Genomic DNA, 11,015 nt, shown 5'->3' on the forward strand with positions numbered 1-11,015 from the left:
TTAAGCAAAATGAGGGCTGCAAACAGAACCATACTAAAAATACCATGCAGCTGTCCATGTAACTATCAATAACCACCACCGGTGCCCTGGCCACTGCTCTGAGGAATGGCAACACTATCCTGACCCTGTGCATCCTTCCAGCACTTCTAATCAGGACCAGTGTGGCCAACAGGTCCAGGGAAGGGATTCTTCCCCCGTACTCAGCCCTGGTGAGGACACAGCTTGAGTCCTGTGTCCAGTTCTGGGTGCCTCAGGTCAGGAAGGAGATTGAGGTCCTGGAGCAGGTCCAGAGAAGAGCAAGGAGGCTGTGAAGGGATCCAGCACAAGTCCTGTGAGGAAGGGCTGAGGGAGCTGGGGGTGTTCAGCCTGGAGAAGAGGAGGCTCAGAGGAGACCTCATCACTCTCTACAACTCCCTGAAAGGAGGGGGTAGCCGGGGGGGGGCATTGGTCTCTTCTCCCAGGCAGCTACCAGTAGGACAAGAGGGGATGGATTTAAGCTCTGCCAGGGGAGGGTTATGTGGGATAGTAGGAAAAAATTCTTGGCAGAGAGGGTGATCAGGCATTGGAATGGGCTGCCCAGGGAGGTGTTGGATTCTCTGTCCCTGGAGGTTTTTAAGAAGAGACTGGATGTGGCACTCAGTGCCATGGTCTGGTAACCACAGTGGGAGTGGATCAAGGGTTGGACTTCATGATCTCAGAGGTCCTTTCCAACCTGGCTGATTCTGTGATACTGTAATGCCCTGTTATGGACTCATGTTCACAGTGATTGGAAACACTGGAAAGCAACTTTGATTTCTTTCTTTAATTCATAGGAAGTGGGAAGGTTCTTAGAGAACGGGATTGAAGATGAAGTTTCAGTTCGGTGGAGCAGCAACCAAACCTCCAAGCCAGCTGCCCTTCCCTCTGGATAACCCAGCATGGTCATCCCAGGAGCTAATATGATCTCTCCCTGGGATGGATACTACACTGGCAGCTGTTTGTTTAAGTAGCTGAAAATCATTCTGGCTAGCAAAATCCAGTGGAAAACCGTATGAAAATCATGAAGCATTTCAGTAAGAATTTAGTGCCAGGTCTTCAAGGCTCTTAGAATTACAGCAACTATAAATAAAACAAGTAAGGAACAAACTGCAGTATAAAATTTTTGAAGTCACATGTAGCAAGGCTTAAGGATACCACATGAGTATCTTGAAAGGCATAAGGAGGAAATTTACACTGTTCCATAGTTACATGCTTTGGGCATCAGGTAATATTTGTGGGAAAGATTCAAGACAGTGTTCAAGAAGATAGGAGGCAAAAGCCCCAGAAAATACAATCACCTTGAATTTTTTTCTCAAATTACAGAACCTGCCTCTTCATCACAACTCTGTACTGAGAGCAGAGTGATGTGTAAACTCAGTCTTTTATTTATCTACAAGTTTTATAGTTTTAATTCCTACAGTATTCAAATGCTTTTCATGTGTGCTCAGATTCTGCAAAATTCTCTTTCATAATGTATCTGTAATAGATATTATTTTTAAATAAAGAAAAAAGTTTCAGGTTATTTACAACAGAAGAAAGGTGATTTCCTGTTGGGTAGGGACCACCAGAATTTTGAGATGGCTTCTCCTTAAAACAAATATCCCTGAAACACAAGAAAGGCTTTGGCTCTTGAGAGCTACATCTGGTTAGAACATAAATGAGAATTATTCACTATTTAGATGAGAGCAAATACAGACTATGACAAAGCAGGGAATTTAAAAGAGACTCTACCCCTACTCATTTCATTCTCGTGTGATGGATCCTTTTCTTTTGCATTGCCTCTGTCTAGGGCCATTTCAACAGCTGTAAGCCCTGTAGCAATGTCTGTAAGGGTCTGTTTCCCAGTAGTCACCTTTGGTTAAATTCCTTTCTGAATCCAAATTCCTTTCGTGTGTGAGCCAGGCTTCTAACGCTTTTGTGGGAGGTTGTGTGGAAAAAGAGCTGATAGCCATGAGCTAATAAAGATGTAGAGAGGTAATGCTGAGAGGAAGCAACTCTGCTTCAAGATACATCACAATATTTAGGGAGAGCTTTTAAATTCAGTTAAAAAATGACTGGCCAGGGGGATTTTGGTGGACAGCTGAGGACAGCAGAAGAGTATTTAATTCTATTTTTTATGTACCTACAAGCCATTGGAATGAAGCAATTTTGTACCAGCCTACACAACCTTTCATTTACCTTTAAGTCTCAAACTTAAATGTGAATTTTTTCAAGCCATTTCACATGTCCTCTTGTTATTCTGACTGAACAGCATGAGGAATTTTAAAATGTCATAAGAATAAAGACAAGACTTATCCAGTTAGGGAAAAGGGTTCCTTTGATGTTCATCTCTTCCTAAGTCTCTCTGTAATTAAGAACTGGCAAAATGAACTTGCTAATAGAACCACTTAGTACCACAGTAGTATTTAGTGAGTGTAATCAGCTGTCACTGCTTTGTGCTGAGCATTTCATGACCATATGACAATCATTCAGGCAGTCAAATGCCAATATTGCAGGAGTGTGTTCATGTGCTCTTGTGGTTCTGCAGTATGACCTCAGCTCAGCCACTCTCCTACCACGGCAGTTTTGGTGCCCAGGATAAGCACAACCCTGCTTAGTACCTGCCTTGTTGCACTTGTATGAATGTAAGTCCTGTCGTGGCAGCCATGGGACCAGCAGGTGATGTTTGGTGGCTTCCAACTTGGCCAGTACTGGTAGCAGCACTTGGGAAGCAGGAATGGATTGTGGCAGCAGAGAATGGGAATAAGTAGCATAGTTACAGCTTTTTCTGTATGGTTAGAGTAATGCTTTGATGATCCAGGACACAAACCTCAGTGTCCACTAAGAGGAGAAGAGGTTGCATAGAGATGCAATTGGCTGCTGGGGACCCAACCAAACTTTTATTAGAGTCATCCTTTTCTCATCATTGTTCTAAGGGGGTTCTCTACACCTGCTCCCTGGGTTTCAACCCTCTCAGGCTGCAACGGGCCACAGCTGAGGCAAGCAAGAGGGAAATTCTGCTCCCTGGGAGCAAAGCAACAGGGCTGAAGGCTTGGGCTAGTGGTTTTCTGCTCTTTGGCTTCTTTTGTTTTACATGAAATGGTGGTAGTTTTGCCTGACTCTTTCCTGAGTTTTATCAGGCCTTGTATGAGAACTGTGTAAGAGGTGACCGACTGGAGATGATGGTGTACGAGCAGGCAGAAGCTTTGTTGAGTTAGAGGAGATGTGGCTACTGGGTTAGCAGGGATTCCTTTGGAAAGCCCATCAAAACCATTCTTTGGAGTCTGCCTGAGCTTCAGCTTATTGGTGAGTATTTTTACTCAGACCTGGACTGCCTTCAGTGATGTGGAGCCTTTTTGAGGGACGGTGGTTGTCCTGTAAAGTAAAAGGAGGCTGCCTAGGGTGATGCACCACTAACTCTCTCCAGTTTGAACAGAGGGAGCCTACAGCTGTTTGGGCTCCTTGAGTCTGCTCTACATGATGGAAAAATACTTCAAATCATTTGACTTCATTCACATTCAGACTCTCCTGTACCTTAAACCTCATGGAGTAAGTTTTGCTATGTTTAAGATTAGGAGATGAATTAATATGTTGCAAATCTCCTCAGCTGGTGCTTATGGGCAGCACTTTCCTCAAAATAACAAGAGGACATGTGAAATGGCTTGAAAAAATTCACATGTTTTGGCAGAAATGGTATTCTTTACCAAAGAAAAAAGCATGTAAATTAGTATAGTGTGTTGTACAGTAGGATGAAGGGTTAGTGAACAATTATTGCTATAAACTGGCCAGAGGGCAAAAAATTCTATAACAATTGTCTCATTTTTAGTAAGATTGGTTTTTCCAGTTTCATGTAACTGAAATATCATTCCTGGTTTCTATTTCATTGTCACAGCTCTTCTGCAATGATCCTGTTTTCCCTGTAAGCTCTGAGAGGCTGGAAGATCCTAGAATGGCAGGATTCTAGAATTGATGAGGCTTTGGGTCTGTCACTACAGTTCTTGGATCATGGATGGATTCACTGATTTCAGTTCCGTATGGAACTGGCAGCAAGTTTGCAATCCAGTGTGAAGTTAAAAGCCTCTGTTCCTTGTCACACCTGAACTTACAAATAGTACTACTCCTTGTTCCTGGGATAACTTCATGTTTGAACATGGAAGAATTTTGCTTTCATATTTGAAACAAGCTGGGTTTGACCCAGAGAATGTGCATATGAAACTTAGTTTCCTATAGATGGGTTACACCCTCTGTTACACCCCAGTGGGGCAAAAATCTAGCAAACTGCTCTGGACACCAGATTTACACGTGTGCTGATCAGCCAGCCAGTTGCTAACAGTATTTATAGCAGCTGAGTTTTACCAGTTTTTCTTTCAGCTGCAAAGCTAATTTTGGGCTCCTTTCTCGTCCAAGCTGCCAGTTCTTACTACAGCAGTGGGAATATCTTTTGAGAAATTCTTTGAGACTTAAGTACCTGGAAATTGGCCATGGGGATAAAAAAAAAAGTGACTGGTGCAGAAGGAATCATAGACAGGTGATCAGGCAGCATAATGAAACCCATGTTATTTTCTTAGGAAACCTGCTAAAATTGAGTAATTTGAATACAAACCAGAAAATACAATGGACCTCAGCAGTTTTCTGTCTCCAGTGCACTGTATCAGAAACTTAAATTGCTGTTTGGAAGTCCTGCTTCCATAGGGAAATTTTTAGCTGGGTAACAGGCAGCATCACAGCTCTGGGACATCTTTTCTAGAGATGGGTCTGCACTGAGACTGGGAGAGCTGAGCAGAGCAGAGCACCCACGATGCTCAGCGTGCACTGGGGCTTCTCAGCTCTCTGGTCCTTCAGCTGACCTCCCAGGCTCTGTGAATCATCATACAGACCCAGCAACAGAGGTGGGACTGCTTTAAAAAGCAATTTATTTCCTCTTCCTGTACACCAAGTACTGCAATATATACAGACTCCTAAGCAAATGATCTAGGATGCAGAGCTATAAATCACAGCCACACACATGCTCTAACAGATTTTTAAAAACAACAAAAAAACCCATCACATATTGTTCTCATGTACTCTTTTAGTTACTTTATAGGACTCCCTCTGTTCGTGACTGTTTCTGTTATGTTATTGTTGGAAGAATAAATCTTAGAGTAAATCATCATAAGGATGGAATGTGTCCAGTGACCACTTAAGTAGGAGAAAATATATTTGCTGCCAGAACCAGTTTATTGCAGCTGTGATCAAGAAGCATCTTGTGTGCATTTGTTTGTTTGTTCTCCAGCACTATATTTAATATTGAGACACTCTGCTAATCTCTTTAATGTTACTCAATATTTTTCCAAACTGAAAGTAGCTAAACAGAGAAGAAAGAGAGAGCCCCCTGTTTTCGTCAGCACATCTGGCCTTAGATGTTGCCAGATGTCAAACATAACTTGATGACCTCAGTGCAGACCTATTATTTGCAACCAGATGTATTTCTTGATGCAAGGACTAACTTATGTTGCAGTGTTACTTGTATAATGTGTGGTCTTTGATAGGCATTGCTCTGTAGTTTTGTTGTCAGAAGAAGGATGGACTTGTGCTTCAACCACACAACCAAAAATTAGGATGATGAGCAGCATCATGGATTTCAGCAAACTTGCCTAAATACTTTGTGCTTGAATACTTTAGTTCCTCTTTTCCTCATCCTTTGTACAGCATTGTTCAGAAGGGAAAAATAGGAGAAAATTAGTCTGATTGTTAGCAGATACAGACAGTTAAGCAACTGTGAGCAGACAGACTGAGGTCATTATTGTGTGGAGGCCCAAAAGTGCTTCCTTCTTTCCTGGATTTTACACCTGATGGATGAGAAAATGATTGTTCTGCCCCCCCCAGCCAGCTCAGGACAGAAGAATCCCTGTAGCACGCTCCCTGTGGAAGGAGTGGGGGACTGGAGGAGAAGCCAGGCAGGAAGGTACATCACTGTGTCAGTGATTTTTAGGAGAAAATAAACCTTCTGAGCTGTTTCAGACAAGTGTCTGGAGAACTAGAGGACTTCTTTTGTCAAGGGCAGGGGACAGCTTTGGCATCTCTGAGTTCCAAGGTGTGGTTCCCAGCCAAATACTGGGAAGAACAGCCAGAAGGAGCTGACCAGTGGTTACAAAAGATGATTAAAGGTTAAGGAGGATTCATTTTGCTAGAAATCTCGTATGATACAGAGTTTGAATGTGTAAGTAAAGGGCACTAATGGAACAGAAGCTTGAAACAGCACCATCTGGAAAGACAAGTCATGCTGGAGCTGTATCACGACCTATCTGTGTTGTTGTACAGCTCTGCCTCTGTTCTCAGGCTAGGTTGGAGATAGATAATTCATGGATACTGTGTCCTAACAGAGTCATTAGTGTCATATGCACATGTGAGTTCCCATGTCAGCTTTAGGACGAGGCACAGACTTCTGAAGGGGAGAGGTTTCTGGTGCACATTCCCCTCAGTGGGGAGGCAAAGGGAGTCGTGTCTCCTGGTATGCAAAGGCAGGGGAACAGAGAGCTCAGAAAGAGTGGAGGTTATGAAGGACAGGGAATAAAGGCCTCAATCTCCAAGAAGTCAGATAGGTTAGATGGAGACATAGATATCTGAAGCAGGCTCCAAGCAGAAGGACCTACAGTGAAATTTGGGATGGCCTTGCCTCAAAGCAGGCAGATCTGCCTGCAGGCTGGTGTCTCTCTTTCATGGTTTGCCAAGTTCCTACAGTGAAGTTCAAGAAGCTCTTTGCTTTGCTTTGTGAGGGTCTGTTGGTCACCAGCCCTATGGGAGCTGCTGAGCAAGGACAGAGACCACAGGAGAACACTGAAGGCTCTCTTGTGCCCCAAAGAGCTGATATATACTTATACAGAAGGTTCTTCTCTACCTCATCTGCTGCCCATTTACCGCACAGCAACAATGTGATATTAGTTGGTTGGGTTTTTTTTTCATGCAACCCATGGTTATAAACTGCTATTTTAGTTTTATATGATTTTTAGCTCTGATTCAAAACTACAGACACTTCAAGAGAAGCCCATACTTGCAGAAGGAAACTACAGCCATAAAATCTCACGAGACTGTACGGAGTGCTTTAATACTAAAGTGCATCACAAGCCAGAACTTCACAGATACTTGTCAAGCTGAGAAGAAGCACACCAGCACTGGTTGGACAGAAAAGCTAAGCTACCAGGGGTCCAAACCATACCTCATTAGTCTCCCTTTAAAAGTGACGTGGCTTTATATGTACACAGACAAATGTTGCTTGTTTGGTTCATACAGGTGGGTGGGTTTACAATGTATAATGAGAACTAATACGATTCTTTTCTAGGGCATATGCAATGGGCACATTTTATGTGATTTGCAAAGATAAGGCTCCACAGAAGACTTACAGAAGCAGGACTTGATGCTGACTAGAAAGCGTTTCATTTGCTAAGAGCACACACACTCCCATAAGGAAACAGATATTCAGGTGGAACAGGATATCATTGCTGCAGGTACTCTAAACCCACCAGATCACTTTTCTGGTGACTAACAAAAGAGATCTGCCTGCTGGAAGGGGTAAGATGTAAAACTTACTTCTTATGTCTCTGTTGCGACATGGTAAGAACAAACCCTGCTGTCTGTGGAGGAAAGACAAAGCAGTCTGTGTACTCGAACAGAAATGTTGATCGGTCTTGTTGACATTAAAACCTTGCTCTTCTGCCCTCCATTTTAGGATCTGTTTTTGAGAACTACCCTCTGTTTTTTCACTTTGGTTATTCTTAACAGGAAAACCCTGCAATTGCAACTGAAACTTTCAAGACCAAGAGGCATCTTCACTCCCAGTGTTAGGGAGCTAATTCACCTCTTTAAACACCATGGGGAGAGGTTCCCTCTTTATGGGCAGCCCCCTAAGTCATTCCCAGGAGAGGTGGCAGGCACATCCAGCTGCCTGTCCTCATGTCACTCTTTTCCCAAGTGCTGGAGTATTTTGGTTCAAAGGCAGGGGATCAGATCTACTTCAGCTTCCTTCCTTCCTTCCTTACATCCCTGGGGACATGTTCTGTTAGTCCAGACAAGTAGAAATTCTTTTTCTAGAGTTTTGGGTTCGGCTTGGCCAGATCTTAACAGGGAAAGAAAAGCACTTTCTTTCCCAAGTTGGGAAACTTCCTAAAATATTGCTGAGGAGGTACCACATCTTCTGGTTGCTAGTCAAGATGCCTTAAAAAGTCCTGCTTTCTCCCTTCTGAGGGTGCCCTTTCAATAAAGCAGTCCTTCCATGCCACAGTCTCTGCTTTCACCTAGCACTAATCATTCAGCCCTTAAGTTTCCTCCTAAATCCTCATTTGTAACTGGCAATTGCTTTGCTTGCTCTCTGAATCTCCATCATGCAGCTCCCTGGCAGCCGTGTGCTCGTAACCAAGCTCAGCATTACCAGAGGAGGAGATTGCTACAGCTCTAGGAGTCTCAGCTCAAATTGCATTTTACTGATTTCAACCACTGTGGCTTCATATCTTATTTACTGTCAGCACCCTTCAACTCAACGGTTTTCTCTGTCTCTCAGAATATTAGTAGTTCAGATTTTTCCTTCAGCTGCTGGTTTATATTAGGTCAAATACTATTAGATATCTACTTAAAATGTTTAAATACAAACTATAACTTTTCTCCTGCACTGTTCTCCAGTAAAATCTCAATTTACAGTTCTCTCTGTCCTCTACATTAAGATGTGGGAGGTGAACTATTAAGAAGCATTCACTGGCATGTCAATGTTTGCAATTAATTACTAATTTTAATTGCTGTTACACAGATATCTGACGTCTCTTAAATGCCTGTATCAAATACCTTATTAGAAGCCAGATGATCTCTCTTTAGAATCTCAAGTTATTTGTAGTCATCAACAAAGTAAGTGCCTTTTCTTGTCAAGTTATATTATTTCCCCAGTCTGCTAGCACATCCCTAGTACTCAACCACTTATCTAAATAATTATGAGAAATATGGCAAATCCATTAGCTGCTCCCTTACTGACCAGTGCAGCAAATTATCTGGACTCCCACTGTGCTGCAGTAAGCTCACATTTCACAAATATGTTCTTACTTGCCTTTTATCAGTAACTGCATTATGTCCTCATTGATTTTCTACTGTCCCTCGTTTCAAGTATTTTTTAAATGGATTTCCACCATTTCAGAGTTATCAGTCTCACTTCAGTGCTCCTGTATTAATAGGCCTTTTGTATTCCTTCCCCCCCAGATGTGTTTGTGAAAGCTTAATTGTGAAATTAATTTAATTGTGAAAGTTAATTTATTGCTGTTGATGCCCTTAGCTTTATTCTCTCAGGCTTCAATCTGGTAAGTTGGTTATCTGCAGCCCATCTTCCTTCATTCAATGTAAGGCTCTGGTGCCACTTTCTGCTGCATAGGGTGCAACCACAGAGCACACAGTGCTTAACTTTCAAGCAAAATTGTAGAGCTTTCTGATGCTCCCTTGGTCTTTTTCCCCCTCTTCTCTGCTAGTAGCTCATGCTTTGAGATCCCCCAGTGCTGTTAGTATCATCTGGAAAAAAAAAAGGCAGAGAAAATTCCATTTGATAGGTGCTGGGTTGCTGCTTCTGCTGGGGCAGTGAAAGGTTTTTCTCCTGTACACAGCCAGTCTTGAGTGCTGCTGTCTGAGGATTAATCCATGATCTCTTGGAAACAAAAACTTGAAATCTTTCTTCAGATTACTTGTTTGTACCACACTGCAGGAATTTCAGTGACTCATAAATCCTGTTATTTCTAAGTAAGGGAAGTACACAAAAACATCACATGGAGCCTGAATGTTCTACCCTACTTCACAGACCAAGTTCTTTGACTAATCAGAACAGGTTACACCTCTTGGCTTGGATGGTCACCTCCTGTTTTCTGTTCTAAAATGAAGTACAGCTCGTGAGATCTGCAAGCTTGCTGCCCCCCTGTATGTGTTTTGATATGCCAGACCACAATATCATGACTTTCTGGAGAGCAGCCATATACCAAAAAAAAAAAAAAAAAAAAAAAAAAAAAAGGAAAAGTTAAGAAAAATATAAGGATTGTAGCTAAAAGAAGATATTATTTATCTATTTTTGTATTTGTAACCAACTTTGATATCAAGCACACGAAAGCAGAACTCAATGAACAGCATCAGCAATGAAATACAGTGTAAATGTTGGGAAAGATTGATCTGCTGACAAATTGTTACTGATTTTCTGCAGTTTAGTAAGCCCACTAGAGCAATCCTATTTCTTTCTATTCTATCCAATCCTTATCTCTGCTCCTGCAGCCAAATGCATGTCTTGCCTTTTGCTAGCCATGTCATATCACACTGCTCTCTGCTATCTTTTTAGAAGCTCAGAAGTCTAAGTGAGGTAAAATACCAAGTCTTTGTATCTGTAATAGTGACTTTTTTTTTTTATTATTGTGGGTGAGGACATGAGCTGAGAAAAATGTATTTGCTCCAAAAAAATTGATCAAATTTGATTCTCTAAAATTTGTCACCTAAATTAGGAATACCTCCTTTAACCTGTTTCTTAGTGGTTAGGTAACCTATGACTTCAATATTCCCTTCTCCCCGTAGGTCCCTATAGGTTAGAATAATGCTTGAGAACATCTTAGCCTATGCTTTTTTGGGTACAAACAGTAGATTATTCAGACTTTTCATGGCACTGCAATTTTATCTTTTAAGGAAAAGCATTTCCACTTTAAAAAGTGCTTGTGTGCTTTTTAGCCTTGAAAGCTCAACGCAGCTGAGCAGCAACAGCCTGCTGAGTACTCTACAGCCAGACTGGAGGTTTTAGACCATTTAAGTTCAAAAGCAACCACTGTAGTGAAGTTTTAAGTCCGACTGTGGGTCCATTCCATAACTGGAATGTTATCTTCAAGTGCTAAAGAAACAATCAATTTATGAATGTGCTGGACTAAACTTTTGATTTCCTCTTAAATACGAGGTTTGGTAACTTTAAACTATTAATGGGCAGGCTGGTCAAGAACAAATGTTCTCTTCCCCTGACTCTTTTACCTCCTCTGGAAGATTTTTGA

The 11,015-nt window shown here is 42.0% G+C and overlaps 1 long non-coding RNA gene across 1 annotated transcript in view; it reads left to right on the top strand.

Annotated features, from left to right (window-relative positions):
• The window catches only part of LOC139792428 (uncharacterized), a 37,271-nt gene extending 27,280 nt beyond the window's left edge, over positions 1-9,991 (top strand). The window contains exon 5 of the long non-coding RNA XR_011724270.1: positions 7,316-9,991. This is a non-coding gene — a long non-coding RNA (uncharacterized lncRNA). The remainder of the gene's footprint in view (positions 1-7,315) is intronic.
• The last annotated feature ends 1,024 nt before the right edge of the window (positions 9,992-11,015 follow it).

This window comes from Heliangelus exortis, chromosome 2 (assembly GCF_036169615.1).
Source record: "Heliangelus exortis chromosome 2, bHelExo1.hap1, whole genome shotgun sequence".
Taxonomy (NCBI): domain Eukaryota; kingdom Metazoa; phylum Chordata; class Aves; order Apodiformes; family Trochilidae; genus Heliangelus; species Heliangelus exortis.